We start from the raw sequence: 27011 nt of genomic DNA on the forward strand, positions 1-27011 counted from the left end.
TATTCTGTACAGCTTGTAATTCCATCTCATATTCAGGGAAGATCAGTATTAGAGCATGCTACTTTGTAATGAAGTATTTTCTTGATAGTTTACATGCTGGCCCTGAAAATTATGGTTTCTGTCAGAGCAAGCGAGAGCTGCTGTCTGAGATGTCCCCTGTCCCTCCCTGGGTCCTGGCAAAATATGATGAACATTCTTTTCTGAGTGTTAACTACAAACACTGTAAGAATACTTGTAATAAAGATGCTTGACACCTCAAATTAAACCCAGGCTCTGGTGTAGAACTATTTGCTCCAGTAAGGGGAGCTGTGGCCACTGGCACCTATGGCTGGATGACAGCTTGTTATACAACTGCAAAACAACGAAGTTTACTCCTGAGAGCCTGCTGCTTTGTTCTACAAAGGCTAGGGAGAGAACTGTGGCTGCTGTTTCCCTTGAGTAGCCCCACTGTTAGATAAAGAATGCTTGGACACAAAGCGCACATACCTTTGAAGCCTCAGTATCCAACATGGGTCTCTTAATTTCACTGTAGGAAGCATGTGACGTACAGTGGCACACACAAAGAGGCACAAATTAATAGGGCAGAAAAGTTGATCTGATGTGCAAAGAATGTTTTTGACAACATTTCTGGCTTTGTTTTTAGGCATTTCTACAGGCCCAGGGTACAAAATCAGTGCACATGAGGGTGGCCAGCTCAAGATACTAAGACTTAGTGCAGCTGTTTCTCAAAGAAATTCCTTTTCTTTTTCCTTATTATACACCAGAAAAAGTCTGGAAAGGTGGAGATGAACTAGAGGATATCATGAAGGAAGGAAATGTCCAGTTTTCTGAGGATATTTCTGATTTATTGCTAATGCTCTGTCGCAGTGATCCAGAACTGCTGCATCTTCCAGAAGCAGAGGGTATGAATGATTTCAGAGAGGTGAAGTACAGTTGATTCCAAGTGCAGTAAATGAAGTTCTTGGAAACTGAAGCCTGTATATTTTTGTCCATTTCTTTGCCTTGGCTGAAGAGGAAAGGTTGGCCATAATACTCATGAATAAAGTATGAATGAATGCTTTTGTTAGTATATGCCATTTCACCATTGCCAAAACACTGCAAAACTATATCGACACTGACAAAATTAAAGAGAGACTAAGAAACTTAAAGTATGAGAAAGCAACTATGCTTCTCCTAAACTAAACAGATGCAGTAGCTTTGCTTTTAATCAGAGCCAGGGTTTGTAACAAGATCAGTCTCTTTTTTCAGACTGCAAATGATGTTTTTGAAAAGAGGTGGTTTGTGAAAATGGCTGAAGAAGGATGCATTCTATCTATGGTTGTGCAGAACTTGAGGATTGCTCTGGATTAATGTATTGTTTCAGTTGCATGTATATGTGAGCTGCGCAAGCCCATTAGTAGCAGGTCCTCCCTTGCTTTTTGTCCAGGTAGAACATTTCCATTGACCTTATGCAAGTTATAGAACAGCTGAAGCACTTTCAGTTTCCCTAGTAAACTATTTTTAGCCCAGAATTGTCCCTGAGGTTATTATAAACAGGGTTGGGCAGTGTAAGTGCCTGGACAATTAGAGTATGATTTTATGAGGGCTCAGAGTACTTTAGAGGAACGTGTTCCTTGCCTAATGCTTACACCAAAAGCAGGCAGGGAGAAGGAAAAACAAAAGATATGACACTTAAAAACAAGAAAATGACACCACCATGAGTACCTAGCATCCAATGAGAACATTGCACTGTAATGTCATGAATCATTCCAATGAAATCAAACCTCTCCCTGAACCCACGGTGTCACTCCATGACATGGCTTCCCATGTAAATAGGTGCAGGAGAGAAGCCCAATGGCCAAGTCTGCTAGTCTAAGGACAGGTTCTTTGTTTGAAGACAATTAATTAAATCTATCCAGACATTTTTATAAGCTGACATTTACATAACATATATGTTATGTACATATACATATATGTTAAAAAAAAAAAGGAAAAACAACAACAACAACAACCACCACAAAAATTGAAAGAATTCTAGTTTTAAATGCTCTTTTCAAGAGTTTTAGAACCTTTCCCTGCTTTCCTCTGTCTTGCCATGCCCTTCAATTCCACTTAGGAAATGTCTTAATTTTGCTGAGAACAGTTAAACACTTTGGGTGTAAAATCTGTTGGGGTGAAGATCAAGATGCTCAGTTTTCCATATTTTTCTGTGAAATACCTAATTAGAAGTCTGTGGCCAGTTTCAATCAAGTTTGTAGATGGGTCACCTGGCTTGGTTACTGCCTGTTATTTTGCAAATCGATGCAGCCTGTTCACTCAGTCATCTTATGGTGTTGTTCTTTTTTTCAGCGATTTGGTACATGGTACATACATACCCATTGAAAATCACTCAGCCCTTCTGTCTCTTCAGACAATACGCAGGATGTGAACACAAAGTTCTTGAAGGCAAAAGGAAAGTGCTTCATCCTGCCTCTTCAGCCAACCCCCCATGAGCTGACAGGAAGCTGAAGTACACAGCACCCTCAGACAAAGGGGCCTTTACATTTAAAAGGGACAAAGAAATTAAAAAGAATATTCATACTATATGCCATTGCTGAAGAAAGTGCTAGATTTTCCACATGGATGTTCAGTAAGGCCTTGCAAAAATCCAAGTTGATTCCCTCACCCAATAATTTTCTAGGGATGCTTCCAAACTGAAAATAGGCTGTCCAATTGCTTTGTGTTGCACAACAACATGGGAAAATGTCACTGAGTTCAAAGTCTTTCAGAACTGGCCCCCCAGGCAGTTTATTCTAAGAGCTCTCCTTCCTGACGTATAAAAACAGCTACAAAAGTTGTACCTTAAATATGTCTAATCCTGAAATCCAAGGAATGATTGGAATATCCTATCATAGGAGTAAATCTTGGGAGATTATCTCCCTCATGTGAGAGGCAAGTTCTAACAGCTACAGAATAAATCCCTTGTTCCGTGGGTTGCTTGTGCTCATTCATGCTCCAACAGCAAAGGCAAGGACATACATTATAGTTCTGATGCAGAATTTAGTGTAGTAGTTGGAGATGTACTTTTCTGATGATGTGTCTAGCAAACCACCTGTAACAGAGAAAGTTTTAATGCCAAAGAATAAGTTTTAACATCAAAGTGCTATTGCTGCATGATTTTAAATTCTCATTGAAAGTGAAAAATAAGTGGCTTGTAAGAGATCCTTGCTTTGTCATAGTTCCTGCCTTTTCTTTGTCTTGGATGTTCCTGCACCCTCACTGCTACTGGTCCTCCCAGCCCAAATTTACAGCTTCCATTGTCAGCCTTCTCGGGGGCCCTAGCTGCGTCTCAACCCAGAGACCTTGGGTGAGATCTCTGAGCTTCTCTTTCACCTTGTTACCTTTCTGGATGGAAACTGAAAATAGTTTTACAGCTTCACGTTTTTTATAGAAGACTCATTAAGAAATGACTGGAACACATCAAAATTTCATCTTACTGGATGTTCACCAGATAACCACCTCATTGTGGCTGTGTCTGGACTATTTTAGTCTCAGAAGCTCAAAGATGCATGGCTTCGTATGTTATTACAGCTTTCCTGGGCAATTAAGAATTGATCTCTGTAAAAATATCAAAATCCTACCCTGCAGTAGCCTTCACTTCATAATTGTGTTTACATTTCATTTAGCCCAAAGAGTGTAGGGATAACTACCTGCACTGGTTCTCTTCTTGAGAAATCTCGAGGGAAATCTCTCCCACATGTGTGTTGTCTACACCGTGGCCTATTTATCTCTATTCTTTTCTCCACCAGCACTAGGGCAATTTTAATTTTGTAAGTATTCTCACGGTGTCATCAAATTAGTGCTGCCTGTCAGCTGATAAATTGTACCTTTCATTGAACATACTGCTAATTAGTGAAGGGTGATTCTTAAGCAGCATGTAAAAGCAGTCTGACACTAGAGATCTATGAATTAGTGTGAGGCTCTCTACCTGCAAAATAATTTGCAAGTGGAAGTGTTTCATTTCCATATTATTTTTATTTTTTGGCAAGTAAAGTCATTCTTCCAGGGACATCTGAACTTGTAGATAGATATGACAGATCAAAAATCAGTTCTATGAGACGAATTTGGATTAGGTATACACTGCATCAAAACTCCTTGGTTTGTGCCAGCATGCTGTGATTAATCACGTATGGCTGTGGATTATAAAATTTGTCTCAGGGCAAGAAGACAGTTTTGGTTTTATATAAACAGCTGTTTCCACTGGATTATTTCTTTGCTTAGTGATTCCCAAATGGGAGCAGGGGTCTTGTATCCAGAGTCTTTGAGGAGCACTTGCTCACCTTAGATGCTACAGAATTTCATTAAGAGTAAATAGTCTTTTTACAGATTGCCCCTAGGTATCCTAGGTATCCTGCTTACATTGCCAGCTGCCTGATGAGGGATGGCTGATTAGCAGTGAGGGACAATGGTTTATTCCCTTGTCCCTCACAGTGGGCCAGGATCCTGAACTCCTTCTCTTGATCAATCTGTTCTGATAGTGCATGGAAATTACAACACAGCCTTTTCTAGGGCAGCCTTTCATTTCAAAAGCGCAATTTGATGGTTTGATTGTTCTACCTGAATGTGGATATGTCCTGATAATTGGCTGTTGTGCTCCTGAAACTGCATTCTAATGTTCCCCTGTATGCAATTGACTGAAAGTATTGCATAAATAGGAAGGGTAATTAGATTAACTGCAAGATGACAGCAGTTAAGATCCTAGCCCAGATTCTGGTGCCTCTATTTTAGCAACAATTTCCTATGTGACTCAAATGAAATCAATAAAGTTGAAGTATCTCCATACCCCAGGGGACATGGGATTTAGTTTCCCTGTGCTGCCTGTAAATGAGGAATCACAGGAATTCTTCCACTGTGACAGTGCTCTAAGGGTATATGTTCTAAGAGACAGTGTGAAAGGAGATGCTCAGATATTGAAGATGCAAAGAAATATCCATGGGAAAAGTAAAGCTAAAATATTTTATCGAAAAACAAGTATTGACTTTTCTGGACTATTTCGCATAGTTTGATAGACGCAGAAGGGAGTGAAGGAAGTTGAACCGAGAAAGCTCCTGCTTATGGTGGGTGAAATAGTTTGAGGAATGTCTTCGCAGGACTAAGAACAATACTTGGTTGTATAAAGATATAAGGGATCTCACTTTGCCTGCTGGCAACCTGCACCAAAGCTGGCTCTAGAGCATCCTCTGCCTGTGAGGATCCTTGTCCAGCAGCTGTAGCTATTCATGTACTGACTTTCACTGAATACTAGTTATTTTGCAGGGAGTAAAGATCTGAATCTGTCACATGAAAGGCTGAACATGCAAAATCTGTGCAAATTCTAAGACAATTCAGTTCTTTTTGTATACAAGATGCATCTGTTTGATGTCATCTGATAATTAAAAAAATGGCACCTGCTATCATTCACCAGGCACTTATTGTCCTAAATCCTGCTGCTGCTTACAACACAATGGCTAGCCACAGCCAAAAAGTGATGAACATTTATCTCCTTTCTGAGATGCTTAAGCCTTTAATGCATTTTGTTTAGTGCTGCTGTATGTCTGCACTACATCAAGTGACAGGACAGGAAAGGACCTAGGCAAGGTTATAAGAAGATAGGGTAACACTAAGATAGAACTTCTCTTAGTAAAACCTAGAAACATCTTGGGTGGAAAAAATAAAAATAATTGCATTTCAGATACATAAGACTGAAGGCGAGAATGAAGAGAACTAATTATGAGAATCTAACACCCAATGTGTGAGATTGGCTGGCCTGGCAATGCTCTTCTAAAATGTCATCTATAACATCTATCAAACCGAGTAGCTGCCTAGTTATATTATAAATGGATATGATGGATTAATCTGATGACTATACAACTACCTAAGCCTTATGCTACTGCTCCAGTGCTCACAGTAATACACCATACGTTTTGTTGTTTTGTTTTCTTTTTGGGAGTGGTGTGGGAGGAGGTGTTCTGCAGTTTGTCCAGAGAGATTTGTTCCAGTCATATAACAGTTTTGTGGTTTGGCATGTCCTGTAAGGGTGATTTTTAAGGAATTAATGGTAAATTACCTTGATTTTCTAAATCAATGTTACTTTAACATGCTCAGATCATTTATACTACATGAAGAAAAGCATTTGCAAATTTGAGATCTTTAATTGCACGTCAGTGTTCCAGACTCATGTCAACTGATTTATGAGTTAACAGGCAATGATAGTTGAGTGTTCTCTTCATCTCTAGCCGGGAAGGTTATGCTTGGCAGGCACCACCGCCCTGTTACATTCAGACAATGAATTCTTGTAAAACCAGTATAAAATAAAGTGAAGTATGGAAATAATGTTTTGAAATTCTGGCTAGGACTGTCTGACGCACATGGGGAGGTGAAAAAATGCTTGGACAAAGTACTCATTGTATCACAGACCACTAGGTACCTCAAATTAATACAATAGTACTTAATGATGAACACAAAGAGCAAATAACTTTCCTTTGTTCATCAGGTCTGCAGTAATTTCTAAACATCTGTGGCAATGATCACACACATGAGCTCCTGTAACAACAGGCAGTGAGGTTTATTTAAAAAAACAGGAGTGGATTCCTCAGGCCTTTGTTAAACCACTAGTAAGCTTTTAAGATGTTTTACTCAGGTGTTCCAATGAGGAACTTGTATGCAAACCTTTACTCTCTCTTGCTTTTTGTCATACCTTGACATTTGCTTAACCTCAAAGCCTTGATTTTCCGAAAGTATATTTGAATACAATTTCAATGCTTCCATTCAAAGGGCAATGAAGGGTCTGGAGCACAAGCCTTATGAGGAGCTGTTGAAGGAACTGGGATTATTTAGTCTGGAGGAGGCTCTGGGGAGACCTTATTACTCTCAATAACTACTCAAAGGGAGGTTGTGATGAGATGGGTGTTGGCCTCTTCTCCCATGTAACTAGGGGTAGGACTGGAGGGAATGTCCTCAAGTCGTACCAGGTGAGATTCAGGTTGGACATTAGGAAAAACTTCTTCTCTGAAAGAGTGGTCAGGTGCTGGAGTGGGCTGCCCAGGGAGGTGGTGGAGTCACCATCCCTGGAGGTGTTTATGAAACTTCTAGATGTTGTGTTGAGGGACATGGTTTAGTGGGAAATACTGGTGATAGGTGGATGGCTGGACTGGATGATTTTGGAGGTCTTTTCCAACCTTAATGATTCTATGACTCTATGATTCTATTGTTCTGTCATCCCCCAGGAATTAAAGAGATAGGATGGTCAATGATGTTAAAAGAGAATTTGCAACATCAGAAGTTTGGTGACTAAATTATGGATTATTATATCAGCCAAGATATTTCAGTGTACTCATCTCACTAATTTGATATATAAAGTGTAATCATGTGTATGTATGAACCAGGGGGCATGTATTACTAACTTAGGGAACCTTATGATCTGTTTTTCACATGTTGATTGTACGTTTGTTTGTTTGAAGGAAAGCATTATGTTTCAAGCTACAATCTAAAATAACAATTTCTGTTCTCTATTGATTTTTTTTGCAATTACTGGCAACTTTTAGCCATAGGCCATGGTTTGCTAATTTGTAAAATAAGATAAATGCAAAAGAATGGGATAGACACTTAATACTGTAGTTATTGTTACTGTTAGGGTTGTTTTTTTTAGATGTGAGGATTTCTGTGTAGAGGTAGGAATAATCATCAGCATCTAGCTTCAAACTTAACACATTCCAGAAGACTTTAAAGGTTCCAGATCCACAATTTTTTTCATGCCAATAATAAAAACTCAAATAAAAATAAAATCAGATTAAGTTAAAATCCAGTTGACTTAAACTTGAAGAAATCTTCTCTTGCTTTTATAAAAGACCTGAAAATGAGACAGAATATTTTTGTAATCTTGTTTACAGTATTTTCTTTTCAATTACAACAACAGCTAAATATATTTAAAAGAAAGTTACAGTTGCCAGATCTTTTAGTAGAACTTAGTCCCAACCATGCTATACTGCAGCCCCCCAGAAACGCTAGATGATTCTTGTGTGTTTGATTCTAGACTTATCGAAGCCAACAGGGCTATGGGATAGCACAAACCCAGTGAAAGCAGGACCAGAATGAAGCTAATCTGCTGTCTTCCTTCCCTGCTGAAGGCTCTCATTTTATCCTTCCTTGCATAATTTTTTGCACACGTACTTTGCAGAAGATTCCCAGGGGGGACCTTTCAATAGTTAATGACCATCTACCTAATGCCTGTTATTTTCATAGGCTTGCTGTAGTCTTAACAAAGTATGCCTAAAAATAGTAAAAATAACAATCATAATAATGATTTCTCTACATGTCATCAACGCAAAGGACTTGAAATCCTGGCACCTATTGTGCTGACTTAATTATTTTTATAATGATTGGCATGAGAAAGGAACATCAGAGTTCCTTTGATATTTTAGGGAACAAAGGCACACTTTTCATCATGGAATTTTCTTCCAAGACTAAAGGATGAGACTGAATAGTGCAAGGTCTCGGCTGTGTCAGCCAGGAGCGGGGGGCAGGGGGAGGACCTATGACTTTTATTTCCACAAGTAAATTAGGCTTGTTTTTCTTAATTCTTCTTTGTGAATTGACCCATGTTCTGTATCAGTGCATTACTTCAGAGGATGGTGTTGCACCAGAAGAAGGTATTTTCCAGCACTTATCCACCCACAAAAGCATAACCAAGACAGTTCCTTCTAGTATGCATGCCTCAGGAAACAAACATTTCTAATCTCTGATGTTAGAAATGTGCCTACTAGTACTGGCATGCTCTGCTTTCCCCTTTCTTTAACTGGACATTTTCCATTTTTTGTTCTTACAGTTACCACTGCAACTTTATTCTTGCACTGATCTGCTTTATCATGCCCCTTCAGCTGAACCTTTCAAGAATTTCAAATCTCAGCTTGTCTCAGCCTTGGATTACTCCATCCTCCATTTGAATTTAGAGTAAATCTCACCAAAAAGCAAAGCCCTGGGGGCCTTGGACACAATCCAGACCTGAGAATCACTTTTAAAGTAGGGCAGGAAGGATGTCACAGGTGATAAAATTCCAAGAGATGTAATAAGATGTAAGTGGAAGAAGTGGAGGGGAAGATGGCAGGTCAGCTTCTGCAAAGAACATAGCCAGGCTGGCTAATCAGCTTGTTTCAAAACACTGGGTTCCCCTTTCAGAACTGCAAAATAATTAGGCACAAGTAATTTATGTTTTCTAGCTATGGGAAGGAAGAACTGGTGTATCAGCTAGTTTAATGTCATTACTGAAGCAGAATTTCCATTATTTTGAGCAGACGATATTAACTACAATATGTGGTGTAATTTTTTTCTTCCAAAAGACTAAGAATTAAATCTTTTAATTACTATGGTTATTTAGTTTTTTTTCAAACAGAATTTTCTTTTTCAGTTGCCTCTAGGTTTTATTCTTTACCAGTAGTTGTATGACATGAATGCAGATCTATCAGAAAAAGATTGTGAAGATGATGCATGTTGTTTAATTACATCAATATGGATTTTCTTCAACTAATCAATAAGTGAATATACTATAGAAGTTTTAAGTCAAAGATACATGGTTATTTTTAATAACCCTAAGAACCACAGACAAAAATGGCCAAAATGTTACTACTTTAGAGCATACAGTTCTACTTTAACAGATTTGAATTACCTGAATATTTTGTTTACTCTCGTTTAGCTGCTTCTTTCGAGTCCAAATGCAGCAATAGTTAGTCATTATACATGGAGGCAGAAGTTCATCAGTGTTTCAGTGTTTTTTGATGCACTCTGAAAAAGTAAAAAAGTCAAGTTAGTTTTGCATGTTACCTTGATAAATGTGAAGCACTAGTCTCCTGGTCATCAGCCAGGGCTAGCACAGTGGAACAGAGATATTCTTCACTGGGCTAGACTAGCTCTGCAAGCAGCAATAAAAACTATACCAGTATGTAGCTATGTTTGTTTGTAAATTTATTTCCAAATTAGCTCACATAACTTGCATACCAACTTTCTAATTGCTTGCGTTATAGAGTCCAAAAAGCCATCATGAAAATGCTATTTATTTGTAATGTTGATTTTTAGCACAGAGAAATTAAGGTATGACTTGCAGTATTTATTGCCATTTATGGTGAGTCTTAAAAGAGCAACGTGAAAGAATGGTGTACCAACCTATTTTTCCTGCTAATCTGGACTTCTAAAATTCCATTTGACTATTCACAATGAGAATCTGAACATGTGTATTACTGATTAAAGTAATTAATATCTAATACAAACACTTTAACTACATTCTGTTTAATTACCTAAAAAAAGGGGAACGTTGGCTTGCAACAGACTGCTACCACCTGTTTATCTCCTTCTTCCTTCTAGGATTTTCTATCAAACATCTCAGAAGGAGAATGCAGGAGAATAAGGTTATAAAATAACCAGCCTAGAGACCAAGCTTCTTATTAGTGTTGGGCATTTAGAAAAAAGGAATATAATTTCATACAGTACCAGATAGTTTACTGAGCACTGAGAGATGTGAAAATATCATTGTATAACTGAAATAGAAGTTGTGGCAAAAGATGTAGATGATCTTTGAGATCCCCTTCAACTCAAGTCATTGTATGATTCTACAGTTCCACGATTCTACGTAGAGGAGCCTCTTTAGTACTAGCAAGGCTGTCCATCAATTCACTTGAGTTAGCTTGTATCCTCTTGACCTCAAGGTCCCTTTCTTTAGGGTGCACACAACACAGTTCTCCCCTCCACCCCCTGCCCACTGCTCCTTTCTTTCTTTTTTTATATTGCAAAACTATGCTTTACCTTCTGAGGTAGCCTTTACTTTCACTTCTGGACATGTGATATCATTACTGCCTTCTTCCTTCCTTTCCTTGTGTGATTGTTTGGTAAAGAAATAAACACTTCATTGTCCCAGGGACAGAAATTCAAAAGAAATTGTCCCAAATGAGATGAGTGGGGACAACTTGGCACTGCAGAACATCCTGACAGAGCATCAGGAAGTGTTATTACTAAGTGCTCTCCCTGGCAGCTGGACATTTCTGTGTATCATCAGAGTGAAATCAGAAAAAGCCAGGCTGCATCTTCCATGCAGAAACTAGGGACTTCTTTCCAATCCCCACCTTTCCCTTGGTCTTGTCATTGCCTTTGTGCAAAGATTGATTGTGATAGCATGATGTGGTACTAACAGAAATTAAGATGGAGTCTCTCCAAATTAGAGCTGGTGCTTTATTTTCTCACTCTGTCATCATGAGCCCACTTCCTAAAAAAGAAGCCCACAGCCATGATGTGAATTACTGTCTCAGTGATGAGTAAGACGAAGAGAGAAAGCATAAAGCTGAAAATCATTTGTTAACTGTAAGGACAATGTAAAAAAATCCAAGCCTACAGACCTCACTGAGCCAAAATCATGCAGGATAATAGCAGCCTTACATATGCTGTAAACAGCCTCCTTTTAACATTTGCAATGAATTATAAAATAAAAAAAATATCAAATGATATCCATCAAATGTTATTAACCATTTGCAAATGCTATGAAGTGGAAAGGTTATTCTGCGTGACCTTTTGTGCCTTGCAGTTTGTGGGTTCTCCTTGTGCCAACAAATGGAGCAGCCAGCACTAACCAAGGTGCCAGGCTCCCATATGTGTCCTGAGAGAGACCAAGGCATGGACACACTGCCAGCAACCAGAGGAGCAGAGCACGGCCATCCCATTGCCACAGAGCATTGAGGTCACTGGCTCCGGCTGTGTCTGGATGACCTCCCGAGCCCACAGCAGCCTGGGAGCTGAAGGGCTGAGGGTTACTGCAATGTCATGTTTGTAGTACTGTGGCACCTTAGCCAAGAGTCAGCCACTCAGGCAGTAGTTGTGGCAGAAACACTCAGGGTAGGTCATTATGCTTGTAATTTGCCAGGCCTTCCATTCAGCTTTTGTTGGAGAAAATAAAAAAAGAGCTGTTGCCTTGAGTGCTACTAAGAGTGATAAAAACCCGTGCCTAGCTAGAGATTGCCCACGAGTTTGATTTTTAAGATGGTTAGCAAAGCCATGCTGCAGTTCCCATCCTGAGCTGACATTTAGTCCCACCTGGTACTGAAGTTGCAGTCTCCAGGAGCTCAATGTGGTGTAGCCTGACACCCTCCGCCCTCCCTGGAGAATACATTGCTTTGCCTCTGCTTATTAGCACATCCTTGTCCTCCCAGACAGCTCCTTCTCTGCTGTTTATGGAGCTTGGATGTACTATCTATATTGCTTTATGGCTTGAAATATAAACTTATTGTCTATCCAACGTTTCTCCTCACATTATTTTCTTCATCAGATGAAGTGAGATGTAGTGATTTATTTATAGCCCCTCACTGCTCAGGTTCAAAATTTCCCATTTATTTAATTAAAAATTGAATAAACAGTGCCCACAGAAAAATGCTGACAAGCTGAATGGTGGGTGCAAGGAGCCACAGCTCTGAGTGGTGTTACCTGCCCCATTTCTTTGCAAACAGCCAGCAGGTAAGATTTAAGAAAACGTTTGAACATAAAGTATGCCAAGAGGGCTCTGGGATAGCCCTATCCCTATGAGACTCTGGAAGAAATAAATAAAACCATGGGCCAGATTCTCCCTGCCTTCCTTGGTAATGGAAAGATTGTATGTCTTCCACCAGCTAACCCAAGGATGTTATTATCTGGGCAAATCTGACTGTAGTGGTTCCTCTTCAAGAGCACCATCAGTGGAGACCAGGGAGGGAGCATGAAGCGGGACTATACATCTCAGTATGGCCCACACCATATGGGATGGTGCAGGAGACATCTGCCCAGTGCTTGATCAATTGGTCTGGAGAGTGTCTCCTAGCAGCACTCCTGACACTCGCCTCTTGTGGCATACTATTTTTCTGACCTTTTCCATGTTTCAGTACCATCCTCCAGAGGCGCTTCCAGCTTTATGTTTTACTTTCCATCTTTCCCACTCTTTGTTGGGCATTGTCACTCAACAAAATTCTGGGAAAAATAAGGTCACCAAAGGCCAGATGGAAAATTTCCCTGGTATCTGTAGCAGGAAGCATAGCAAGAGGCTTGGCTGTAACTTCTGCAGTGCAGCAGAGGAACCTTCTGAAATGGGGAAGGTTTTAGCAGCACAAGAATTGTCCTTGGCATGCAAGTCCATGAACTATACTCACTCTTTGTGGTATGACTGAGAAGAAACTGGAGATGGATGCATACTCTGTGACCTGGAACATTTGGTGGTACCATGCAAGGAAGCAATGCTGGGACTTGTGGCTGCTGGAGTGGATTTGTTCTGAGGCCAGAGCTGCTATGCAGCTCTGCCCACAAGCTGCAAAAACTACCAGTGGGCCTATTATTACTGCTATTATTGGAGAGGGTAAGAAAATGGGATATATCCATTTCAGAGCTTAAAAGCATTAACAGTCTCCATAATATCCCTTCCTGTTCTTGCTGACATGATTAGTTTTCAAAAGAGTCTACGTGATCGTAAGATTTTGAAAATATTAGAAATTATTTCCCAGAAACCTTTCTTTGCAAAACTGGTTAGTTAAATGTTGTGTAAATTATACTCCTGTTGTTTTAATCCACGGGCTATTAACAGACATTGGGATATCACAGTACGCACAGAGAATCAATTCATGATTATAATATACTGTTTTACAATGACCTGAAATTGTGCACTGAACGAGAACATATATTGTTTTAATTATCTTGATCACACTCTCAGCTTTATAAAACTTGCTGCAGGTTCATCAACTCAGACAAGGTATAATTCATATCAGGAACAAGAATATTATTTAAGAATATAATGGCACCATTGATAACAATCATTGCTCATATGTTAAGTGCAATGAAATAGCCATGTAATATTTAAAACACCCAGCACCAGAGACTTTCTACTTTTCCTAAGTAGGTAGAGTAGTTTTGTACACTTCCTTCATGCCTCTGTTCAACTCAACACCAGGAAGCCTGCTTTGCTGATGACAAGTTCTTCATCAAACCTATTGCATGAACATTGCATGATCTTCCTTGTTTGCATCTACAGGGGTGTGATACATAGTTAAGTGCTGGGACGGCATAGCCATTTTAGCTTATAACCAAGAAAGACTGATGAATCTCCATGTCTGGCAGCTCCGCAAACAGCAGAGACACATCAGGAATGGTGTAATTTGGTCCTTTGATAAGTGACTTTGACAGTCCTGTCCCTCTTTATATTATGTGTTATTATAATATTTTTACTGCACTTGATTGCCTGTCTGACCAGTAAACATGCTCTGTCAAGGCTTTTACTGGTCAATCTGACTTTCTGGTTATTTACATAAGCCTGTTTTAACCATGAAGTAAGCTGCGATATTCTATTCATTTGCAACCCAAGTTTCAGTTGCCCAAAGTTGTGCTTGTGAAGTACTTCCCAAAGCACTATCCACATTCCCTAATTTTTCCAGTCACCCTTATTCTCCATTGCAAAACCTTTACATGCGAAAGCTGCATGCAAATGTGTAGCACTGGCTGTACCATATAAATGAATCACTGTAAATGTTACTAGCCTGTATCCAAGAATTTTCAAAGCACACCTGGAACACAGTAGTATAATTTCAGTGGCATTTAATGAGGCTGTAACTCAAGAGACGGAGAGAATAACTATAAACACAACAGCAAAGCTTTAGTTTCCTGAATCTTTAAATAGATTCATGGCTTTAATGGATGTTCTTCTGAATATATGTCAAATAAAAGGCATGTTTGTTTTTGCATTTCTTTCTCTGCTGCATGTCTCATATCATTTTCTCATCCTCATCTGTACTCTGGCTTTTGCCCTCCTTTTATGAGTTCCTCTTATGCTCCCATATTCTACTGGTTCACAAAAGTTCACTCATAAAAATTTCAGTACTTGTTTACCATGTACAACATTCTTATTATATCCTATCTGAATGTACTGTACATTTCTGATTCCTGAGTAGTACGCAATGTTCAGAATACCTTGGTGACAAATTGCATGTATATATCTGGGATTACACAGAGACACACACCCACACAAAACGTTTTATGGTATTCTTCTTACTTGTGCTGACACACCAAACTTCCGAAGTGAATATTTTACCTTCTTATTTTTCCTCACAATCGCTTTAGAACTGTGAATGCCAGCCATGTTTCTTCTTGAATTCTTTAGTATAATTATTACTAGTGAAATACCACCTTGCACTGTTACATTTGCTCACTTAAGGAATCCACTGAAGCTTTATTTGGTGATTCCCACCCTGACATTGAATCCAGCATGATTCCCACCCTGACATTGAATCCAGCATATGTTACCTTGCTTTGTTCACTGACAACTATGCTTTGTTCTTCCAGTACATATAAAAAAGGTACTTTTGTATGGAGTACAATCCTGTACAGTGTAGATGGCTGTAAGAGCATTTTGGGTTCCTTTGAGATAGCAGAATAAAAAGCAAATAAAGTATATTACAGATATATGAAGTGTTACATACCATAACATTTATCACAATATCCTATGTTATTAGTAAATTAATGTTATATAAATACTTTATTTCATAAATGGGCACATATGAAAAAAAAGTCAGTAAATACATAAGTGAATCCTTCAGAAATCCCATGTAGGTGTGTGCCTGAAGAATACTGGTGAGAACCTCATTCCCTGATACTCTCTTCCATCGCTCCAGAGATATTTTCTTTTTTTGTTGTTGCTGTTATTCTTATTTTAGGTCCAAACTTACTTACAGCAGGTTAGAAAACGTTTGCACTTTGTGGTAAATGGCAGCAAGTGAGCAGAGGGCTCCTCTAAATATTTATTGCCTGTGCCTGGGCAGTACGCGGGGAGGACTGAGATTTGTCTGTATAACACACTTGGTCTGCTCCAGTTCCAAGTTTGTCATAGAGTCATGCATCCACTCTGGAGTATCCTCCTCTGTGTTTCTTTCTTCAGAGATACGCAGACACTAGTTAAGCTATTGGTAAAGTTCAACAACTTTGTGTTGTGTTTGACTTCCACTTTACATTACAAGTTTTGTAACTTCTACCTTTTGTTGCTGTCTGTAGGCAGTAACACTGGCCAGAAGTCTGCAATGAAATGGGCGTAAATATATGATATTTCTTTAATCTTAGATTCTTCTGGTTTTGTTTTTCATCTATTATTTGTTTTTTTGTATTTCGTTAAATCCCGTCTTTCCGTCCTCTTAGAATTCAAGTGGTTTGAAAAGGTCTCTGATTCACTGTGACAATGCTTGAGCACAGTGCTAATGTCACTTAACTCATACACGAATAGTCACTTTTCACAGAAAAAAAGGAGTAAAAGAGCCAGGAGAAAAATGAACTGTCACCTCTCTCAGACTACCTGCCTGAGTTGGAGATAGCAGGAAATGGATTCCAGAGCAAGCTATTTTTTTAAACCTAGCACAGCAAATACGTCCAGAAGACAACACTTCATAAGTCAGATCAGGCTGACAAAGGTCAGATCAGTTTGTTCTCTTCGATCATAAATGCACTGCTGCCACTTTTAAAATCCACCTGCCAGCAACTCTGCATAATTAAATGCCTCTCCCTTTCTTCCCTGTGTGGCCTCACGGTCATGCACAGAGGCCTGCCCTTCCTCCCCTCCCACTGCAGGTCAGCAAGAGCTTCCCTGGGTCCGGGGCAGCAACACAAGGCAGCAGGTGGCCCTATGGGCAGAGGGCAACGGCCTGCACACTGCAGGGCATAGTGGAGGGAGCCCAAGAGACACTGATGGGAGGCAGAAGCTGAGCCTCCCGACAGCTCCTCTCATCCGTGTGCATCAGCCCTGGCAATGTGACAGCCAGTTATTTTGCAGCTGACTCAGCTCACTGCAGGCCTCCTAAACTCTGGACTCTTCCATATATCTTGGCTAGGATGGGGATTTAAACAATATTTGACTTGGAGGTACTACAAGGCAAATACACAAGCCATCAGAGGCATGGTTTATAATCATGGGTTAACATTAGTCTTTTCTTTGGCATCTGACTGAAAAAAAAAAAAAGAGAGAAAAATAATTTATAAAGCCTTATGGTGTTAAGTATGCAGAATATCCTGGCGTTCTATCACTGCAAATCTGTTTTCCCATGTCGAAAGTGGAAAGTTTACTGGGGAGGAATAAGCAGGTCCCGTGGGACTGCAGTGTGCTACTGCAGTTATGCACAAAGGGAGTCAGCCAGGAAAGGGATGTGGGCCAAGAGCCTGAGCTCTGCACTTCAAAGGACATCTCATGGGCAACAGGTTTATTTTCTTTTTAAGAAAGTGATCTGAGGAGCTGTTTTCTACAGTGCCTATGGTGCTGCCTGGAGAGACTGTCCTAAGCACATTGAAATCCAAATGGATGATTTGTATTCACACTGCACATGCTGTGTGTCCCAAAAAGGTAGATTACGTCATGTAACAAATTTAAAATGACTGTGTACTCTACCTCATTACCAGGACTAATAGCAGCAGAGGAGAATCAAGTTAGTGAGACACTGTTTCCTGAGGAGAGGTCACTGCCTATCCACATCTCATCTCTCTGAGCTATTTACATGTACTTAATCACACAAGCACTTAGGGCAAAGCCTGCTTGAAGAAATCTATTTTGTGTTACCTGCAGATGAGGTAGGTCTTATTTATCCTGGGAAACTTCAAGAGCAGCTATGGAGATTACCTGTAGGTGGGAGGGATCCCTACAGGGATGACACGGCAAATATCCCCTGCCACCCCCAAACCAAGGTTATAGGGCTTATAGGAAACTTTCTGAGCTGTTTCAGAGTGCCAAATCTGTTTGACTGCTCTGAACTGCTGCTCTACCTCGTGATCATTTTGCTAATCCTGATCCCAAGATTACGTATGAAAGAGTATTTTCCCACTACATGTGCAACAGGATGCAAGTGAATCTGACAGCCTGAGTGACAGTTTGCTCTCCTTAGTACGATGCTCAAACTGAGGTGAACTCACTGAGGGTGTGAGATAGAATAGGGTTTTGAGCCTGATGCAAAGCCAACATTTGCTGCAAAGTAAGCACTGAGTGACCTGTGCTTACTTCTTCTAACAGCGGACAGGGCTGAAGTAGTTTGGCTCCTGATTTAGAAAGTGTCAGCCTCATGACAGAAGATGGAATTAGCACCCGTAGGGCCATGCCAACTTGCAGGTAATCACAGCATCTGTTGTGGGTGCTAGCAAGCATCTGGGGGCATCCGTGCTTAAATGCAATCTTTATCACGCTTATGCAGCTCTTAGCTACAGCTACAGATAAATTTCCTTTTCAATATTTTCCCTGCTGTTTAAGAGGTGAAACTCATTGGCCAAGAAGTAGGACTTGTCCTATATATTGATTTTTACCTTGTCCCTCTCCCTACCAAATTTGTTTAAATCACCACTGCCGGCACTTTTTAATCGGAGACCTTATGACCTGGCATTCAATTTTCTGAGCCACTGCATTATTTGGAAACCAGATTCTGTTGTTTTCAAGAAAAACAATTTCAAATTGAAGAATTAATTAATGTGAACACCTAATGCCAACATGATTAAGTATTTTAAAATGGATAGGCTTGAGAAAGCAAATCTTTCCACTGAGTAAAGTTTCAACTCTTTGTTATTGCTGGGTTTTAGAGTTGGAAGCAACAATAAGTCCAACATGTGAACACACACAGCTGCTGCTTTCATGACAGTACATGACCTGATGACAGTTCTTTCCAGTCTGAAGAGGAAAAGCCAGTGTGGGACAATCAGCTGATATATTCATTATGGTCTTGGACCCAAGGAAAGGGGAGCAGTGGGAATTTCACAAGCCAAAGCTTACTGCATGACAGCTCAGTAAAGCACATGTTAGGCAACAGCAGAGTTGCCTTAATCCACATTATTAAATTATTGGCAAAGCCAACACATTTACATTAGGATTTGCTTGGTTTTTTATGTTTTATTCTAAACAATGACCACCCTCTGCTCAGCGGGTTACCTGATTCACAGGTGAAGCTTCTAAAGTAAAACACATACTTCTGAGTCCATGCAAGTTCAACTTGCTTTCACCAGCTGAATGCCAGCTTACACGCAGCCTCATTGCTGACGTTTAAGAAAGATAAACCACTTAACAGCTGGACTTGGGAACTATTTCAGAACATTGCTTTGTGGCTGAAGACAAGTGCTATAAGGGTCGTTTTTTCCTGTCTGATAACTGATCTTACTCTACCTAGTCTTGGTTCAGCTGCCAGCTGTGTTTCCATGTTCTAACAAACCAAAATGAGTGGGCAGTAAAATGCTGGTATTTTCCAATTTGATAAACTTAATTATGCCATACAACTTGGTCAACTTAATCATGTGTTATACAATGCCTCTTGATTGATTTTTTCATCTCAGAAAAGCCTGAAAGACCATGAGTCCCATGTATTTTGGAAACAGCCTTTTTCTCTTCTCAGCAGAATATATTGGTAGAGCTATCTGGAGAAGACAGAAGACCTCAATGATATTTATCAGAGTGTTTAAGCCCCTCTTGACCTCTGTAGTCCATTGCAGGTCCAAAAAAGACATGTGCGGGCAGTAGGATGTTGCTTTTTAAAAGTCCTACATGCTCTGCAAGGGCAGTAATTTTCAGCTGTAGCATTGCTATTACCAGTGCTTTCTACACTGTGTGGAGCTGTGGAGAACATCCTCGTGTACACAAGACAGAGGCTGGGGATGGGATAAGGTTATGCATGCATGATAGGTACAGAGAAATTTCCCAACCCCTCTTCCTTCAGAAGGGCAATTGCCCCTTGAAGCATAATTGCAGCCTGGTCATAGTGATGTGTTGGACTATATGGTGCTGAGACTGTGTGGGTAGCTCAGCCCCAGGGCACAGTAGCTGCAAGTTTGTGAAGTGAGAGTCCCTGCAGAGACAGACTTTGTGTGCAACTTTACAGATTTATAGTGCATTATTTCCTGCAGAAGAAGTCTAGGGAACTTTCCTGAAAGGAAGAACATGAAGAAAACTCATCAAAAGCTTAGTTTTAACATTTTAAGAGGGATGAGCATGATTCACCTTGTTTATGTCTCCACTTGGATGGCTTTGGGATAAATGCTTAGTAACCAGACAGAGGAAGCACCCAGCACACTACCTCTCTTTTCATCTGCCTTTATTGGTAGACAGTTCAGATTAAAGCAAAAATTTAACTTTCCTTTAAAAAAGAAGAAAAAAAATGGTTCTTCTAAACTGTGGTTTTGCCGGTTGACCAGAAATGAAAATAAACCTAGTTAAGGCTGAATGCCATGGCCTGAGCAACAGCTTCCTTAAGTGAACCTGTGATGTAAGTGATTTGACTTGAGTTGCTTAAGTAAAATCTTCTAGTATGCTATTTTTATAGCCTGATCATGAGTAAATTTGGAGCTGAGCATTAATCAGGTCAGGTATGTTGTGAACTTCACTGCTATTACCCCTGAATTTTACAAGGTGAGTTTTCTAGTGCAGGTCCTCTTTCCCCCTTTGACAGTGCTTAAGAGAGTTGAAAGATTAATTATACTTCTTATCTTGATACATAAGACAAAATAAGTAGTATATTTTTCCTGTTTTGCAAAAAAAAAAAATGTACTGAAAATGTTGTTCTTAGATATGATTGCTTCACAGAGAAAGTGCTCCTGCAGTACGTGACTTAGAGCAGCTTGACTTCCAGAGTCATGGCTGGGGCAGAGAGTAGCATATTATAAACAGAAGTATGATCTCCCAGCTAAAGGAGAGAACTAGAAACACAACTCCAGAGTGACATTCTTGCCTGTGTTGTAACACCATATCAAGGTTAAATGAGCTCCAGCTTTTTTGCTCATCTTCAAAATCAAGTTTATAATCTTTCTTCCTTCCCAGTAATAAACTACTGCTGACAACATGTTTGGATAGCTGAAAGTGAGGCAGCAACTGCTGAAGGGAAAACCAGTGTTACCCAGTTTTGCTGTTATGTAACACAGCTGCTGGTGATGTAGCCCCTTGCACGGATGTGCAAAAGGGGGCTTGGCCCATTCTGCTCTGTATCATGACAGCAATTCTCATCTATTGCTAAAGCACCAAAACTTTTTTTTTTTATTTTGGTCAGTTAAGGGTTCCAAATGAGGGGTGAAGGTGATTTGGAGCCTTCTCTGAGAGTGTTGATAATGAGAACTTCAGAGGGAGACGCTGAAAGTTATTTCTTTTGCAGAGAGGAGAGGAACTATTATTTCAGACAACTGGAACACACTGATTTGGTGAAGGATACTCTGCAGATCCCACATGGGATTTTTGACCACCTCACCTTAGTCTGAAGCACCTCCTCTGAGGAGAAACCTGTTAGCAGATTTCTGCTTCTCAAGTCACTTTTCTCAGATGCTCAGATCGCAGGGTTTCACAACACCCTTACTTACAAGAGCAGCTTATTCTCAGCTCCCCTGAAGCAACTACCAAGTTCTTTGTTCTTTGGTGTTCTCTACTGTGTTGGTGACCAAGCAAAGGGCAAATAAGGATGCACTCCCTATCTATATTTCTTCTTGTTATAAAGATACCAAGCATCTGTGGTCAAAAGACTACTGAAATATGAATGAGGATACATTTTAAATGCATCTGTGAGACAGGAGCTAATACAAAAAGAAACCAGATATATTCTCAGGATATCACCTTTACTCCCTAAAGAAACTTGGAATGAATGTCCCTAGATGTACCGGCCTGATTTCCCTCTGCAGCCGATTTCAGAATTCCTTCTTTAAAGGTTCATTCTGGGGAGGATGAGGGGGATGTATCGAGAGCTGAATATGAGGCCTGGCAATCTCACCTGAACTAGTCACTTTGAAATAAAGCCTCACTAGTTTAATTCAGAATTGTTTAGAATTTCTTCAAGCATAATGAAAGCCACGTTCAGGTCATCCTGGCCAATTCATCATCAGATAGATAAAGTGGTTAGGTTTTCTTTTGCTAAGTCAGTGGCCTGCGTAAATGTGCATTTCAGCAGGAGAGTTCATGGAGAATGATCTGAGATTTTTCAAACCCATTTGAACGAGACCAGCAAAGTGCTTGGGCTGACCTGTTTGTTATTCTGGAGATAGGTGCTCCCTTGTGACTTCCTGCAGGGCATTATTAATGTTGCATGACTAGAACACTTTGATCCAGCAGCAGAAAGCCTTGGAGCTGACAACAGCCACCTCTAATCTTCCCTCAGCACTTCTCCAGGCTTTGGCTGTGGAGAACTTCCTTCTGAGAGCTGAAAAGTGAAATAAAGCCAGGGGGGGTGAGGGGAGCAGCTAATTTAAACTGCTCACCAAACAGTTGCTAGGCACTGTTGTTTTAACACCTGGGAGACCTTGCTGGGAACACATGCAAACTGACTCTTCACCTGTCCTTCTGGGTTAGCCTTGCAGTGTCAGTGAGATTTGCTCTTCTCCCTGGGAGAAGACCAGCTGTTCCTGGTGACTCAGATGTGACTCATGGGTGCAGGAGGACCTGCTGGCAGCACTGGCACTGTCTTCAGTGGGGACTGAGATCCTCTGGCAGCTTGGGCACAGGGAACTGGAGTGAGCCAGCCTTCACCTGTCTGCTGGAGTGTGGTGCTCTGGTGGCAGGACCCTGGTAGAGCAAAGGGAGCCTAAAGGGCAGAGAGGATGGCAGCAGGACCACACAGAGCTAAGCAGACAAGGTGCCTTTCCTGATCTTGTTTCAGCTCTTGTTTCAAGACTGACGCTTGTGCAAGATGGCTGGCTTTATCCTCAGGGTAGTTTTTCTTGCTCTGCTTTGTTTGTCAAGACAGGCAGTGCCATGGCCCTCACATCCATCGTGACAAGTGGAATATGGCTTCAGCCCAGCTAGGGGCTGGGCCATGGAGATGAGAAACGATACTCTCCACAGCAGCACTCACAGTGGCTTCTCACCATTCATCACCATTGCCTTCCCTGCAAAGACCTTTCACAAAGAGGATCGCATGATCCTGGGCATTCTCCTAGGACCAAGCTAAATACTTTTGCATGGGCTGACATTTAATTCACCAAGTAGTCCCAATAGCTAAAATGAACCTTTTAAAGAGTAAAATATTATTTTCTGTAAGAGTTTCAGGCTTTGGCTGTTATTAGCACAGGCTCTTGTGGTTTGGACCTTTTTCTCTGAGGCAAAAAGATTGTCTTCCCTCTTATTATTCTTCATGGATTTTATACTCTTCTGCTCTCTATTGTCTGTCTGTATGGAGAATGTAAAGTATCTAGAGACAACGATTAGATTAGAAGCTCTCAATCATCTGAGGAGTGCAGATGTAGGCAAATCTGACGTATGGATATGTGAGCAGGAATTATTAATATTCTTTCTTCAGATGGGATAAATGACTATAGGAGAGATTAACTGATTTTCCTGATGTCACATGAGGAATCCCAGTCACTGCTGGGGAAAAAAGAAGTTAGGCAAGTGACAGCTGCAGACGTGTTTTCCTGCTTGGGATGCTGAGGGCCATGCTCACATGGTTAATGTGTGATCCCAGTGGAGGAAAGATTAAAGATAGCCTTTCTGTTGACCAGAGATGTCGTCAGCTGATCTGAGGCTACAGCAGGTCATGTGATGCAGTAGCACTGCCTGCTGCCCTGTGTGTTATCTTTGTGATACCTGCACATCCCTAGATGCTGCAAATTTTCCCTTCTTTTTGTCCCTTATCCCTGGGCTAAGTGGATGCCTGCTCTCCAGAGCTGGTGTGATACAGGGTCCACTCCATGGTGCTGCCTGGGACTGGCAAGGAAACTACAGTATGTTAGTGGGACTTTTCACAGAAACCTCTATTGTTTTGCCTCAGTACTCTCCTTTGCTTTCTGTGCATGTTGTATGGAAACAAAAATGTCATACTATGCTAAGCCAAATTTTAATTTCAGTTATAAAAAAGAAAAGTCTAGTGCCAAGTTCCTCCTTGTGGGATGTTTCTAACCTCAGTGGTAATTCATAACCCAGTCAGAGGTCAAATGCCCTAGATCTTGGCTCTGAGTCTCTGCCACACCAGCCTGACAGTAATCTTCAGTGAAAGTTGTGGAGGATATGGCATATGAAACACACACTATCTGTATTTTAGGGATACTATGGACACAGCAGCACACTGGTAGTGTAGAGAGACACTGGAGGAGTTCTGTTTGCCAAACAACATAAAAATGGCAGATGATAAAACTGGCTGATGTGGGGTACAGTAAAAAGTTATCAACAGTATTTTATCAGAACAAGACTTGCACCAGAAAGGTTCCCCTGGGATGAGCATGCACTGCTACGGGCAAGATTACTCTGCCTAGTTATTAGCAAGCTGTGAAAGCAGTTTTGTTCAGCCATGGCTGAATGTGAGGCTGCTACAAGACACATCAGGTACAGGAGCATACGAATTAGATATTACTGGATTTAAATAGCAAAGAACTTTAAAGGAAGAAAAAATTATATGAGATTATGTATTGAGATAAGAAGTGTAGAAGAAAAATAAATAGTTCCAGGTGATGTCTTTCTTCTACCTCTGATAATGGCTTGGAGAGTGGTCTGTGAGAGGCTCTAAGTTAGCAATACATGAAGACTCAGATTCTGTGACTGGTACTGCTGGTTATCAAATCCAAAATTACATCCTCAGAACATGTTGTTGCTGCTCTTAGTCTTGGAAACATGAAGTTCTTAAGTCCTTACTCTTCCACCTATGACACCATTTGAGTGTCCATGCTTACTCTACTTGCAGCGTCGTCATACGTAAAAGATCTCCAGCCTGGCTGCAGATGATTGGCACATGTACATGCCATGACATGGAGCCAGGCTGTACCAGTCAAGATCCTAGCAGCTGCAGAGGGCTTGCTGATATGTTGTTGCAGGCAGACAAAACTGCCGGGGCAGTTCAAATGCACTCTGTGAGTCTGCTGTGCAGGCTGAGTAGAACTGATGACAGCCTTTGCAGTGCTGCACAGCTAGATGCCCATCTCAGCCACGTGCTGAGGGGCTTTCACAACCAAGATGAATATTCCCTGTCCTTTCTTGCCTGTGTGATTAGAGCTGGTAAGATTTTCCTGAAAATCATTATCAGATTAGGCTGCAGGCAAAATAAGGAAGATAGTGACTATTTCCACCAGTTGAGTAACTGCTTAATGCTGAAAGCATTCACTAGTTATGATGAGCAGTGTTTGAGTCCTGCCTTGGTGGAAACGATCCTGGACCTTATCCAGCCTCCAGACAATCGCCCCAGCACAAAGCGACAATGAGTTTTGTGATGGGAGTCCCTGTCCCTCCTGTGCAAAGCAATGCAGCCCTCTTTGTGGAATTAAATAAGTATCAGTCTGGGGAGAGAATGAAAAAAACACACGCTCAGAGTTCAAAATGCACCTTCAAAAGTTTTGGATTTAATCTCTGTTCCAGTACTTCTTTTTAAATCTTAATAATGGATGTCTCTAAAGACTATTTGGGCTATTTGATGCTTAAGATTCCTCCTGGTATATGCAGAAAACACATGAAAGTTCCTTTGGCAGACTTCAGTTCCCATGTAATTTTGAATACACTGGATTGGGACGTAGTATAAAGGTGAAGGGTTATTTCAAATCCGTACCTATTGATTTGCCTAACTTAATAATTTGGAAAATTATCAACTGAAAGAAACTAAAATTGATCTTGTGACTGAAGCTTGGTTCATGAGCTTGGTTCTCTATTCAGCTGTTCCCTGACTTCCTGCCTGATCCTAGGCAAATCACAATCTCTCCATGCCAATGTTTCCTCCTCTGTAAAGTGCAGATAAGAGTACCTATTTCACAGGCTCTATGCGAAGCTAAATTCATTATAATCTCATGTTTTCTGGATTTTTTTTCCCTGAGATTTGCACTCCTATTGGAAACACAAAGGATTATTTTCATCATTATTTCTAACAGTAATGATGAATGCACTTCATTTTGGAATGTACTTGCTCTCACATGTTTGTTTATAACCCCAGAGTATAATAAATAATTCTGTAGATGCAATCTCTTCACCTTGCTTCCCAGCCTTCTGCTCACCCTACATGAACCTGCAGTTACACTGGCAGTCCTAGACCAGAGCTTCAGGGTTAACTTGGTCTACCACATTCCCTTATGCAGTTTATAATCAGTAGGATCATCTTAAATCTAGCCTCCCTCAGCAGCACAGTGTTACTTTGCTGTGGTTCCCAGTGTTTGACAGGAAAGACAGAAGCAAGTCTGTCCTTCCGGTCAACAGTGGCCTACACAGGTCCATAGGCAACAGTTTTGCTCCAGGGCTTACAATGATCCTACATCAATGGTAGCAGCTCTGTCATTTCATGCTCCTGAAAGTGTGAAAACTATTACTCTTATCATACTCTTCTGGTTTTATGTCCTGATGTTTCCTCCTTTTCCCATGTTATCACTCCCATAGTTTTATATTTCCTCCTTCCCTCTTTCTCCTCTCACTCTCTCCTGAACTGTTCCAAATGACCTGCTTCATTGTTTAGCTTTTTCATTTCTCTGGTTTATGATCCATCCTTTCCCCCTTCAGTTTATTGACACAGGCAGACATTTGATCTCTGAAATCTGAGATTATAAGGAATCCCATCATGCTTCAAAATGTGTGCCTATATTTGGGGCTTTTTCACCACATAACCTTAACATTTTTTAATTATCGTATTAATGTTTCACTGGTCTTCCAATCTTCCTTCACTTCATTAGTTTTGCTACCTGTTACTCATTGCTCTTATTCACTGTCTTATTTAAAACCAGAACCCTGTTTTGTAAAAAATTATACCGCTGTCTTGCCATCCTTGTAGCTATCCATAGTCCAGTGATGAATTCCACTAGGTATAACTGGATCACTGCAACCACTAGTTCTGGTCCTCAGTGTGTCCCTGCCTTGAAAAGATCCCAGGAAATGGAATGTGAGAGGAGAAAGATAAGCTGCCTATATTCCCTTTAAAGGCTTTTGAAAACATTGATGGGGACAATCCAGCTGAAGATCCTCCTGGAAGCTGTGCTAATGCATGTGGAAGAGTGGGAGGTGATACAGGATAACCAGCTTGGTTTCACCAAGGGTAGATACTTAGATACTGCCTGACCAACCTAGTGGCTTTTTATAGTGATGAAACTGTGTC

The sequence above is a fragment of the Numida meleagris genome, chromosome 3 (assembly GCF_002078875.1).
Source record: "Numida meleagris isolate 19003 breed g44 Domestic line chromosome 3, NumMel1.0, whole genome shotgun sequence".
Lineage (NCBI taxonomy): Eukaryota > Metazoa > Chordata > Aves > Galliformes > Numididae > Numida > Numida meleagris.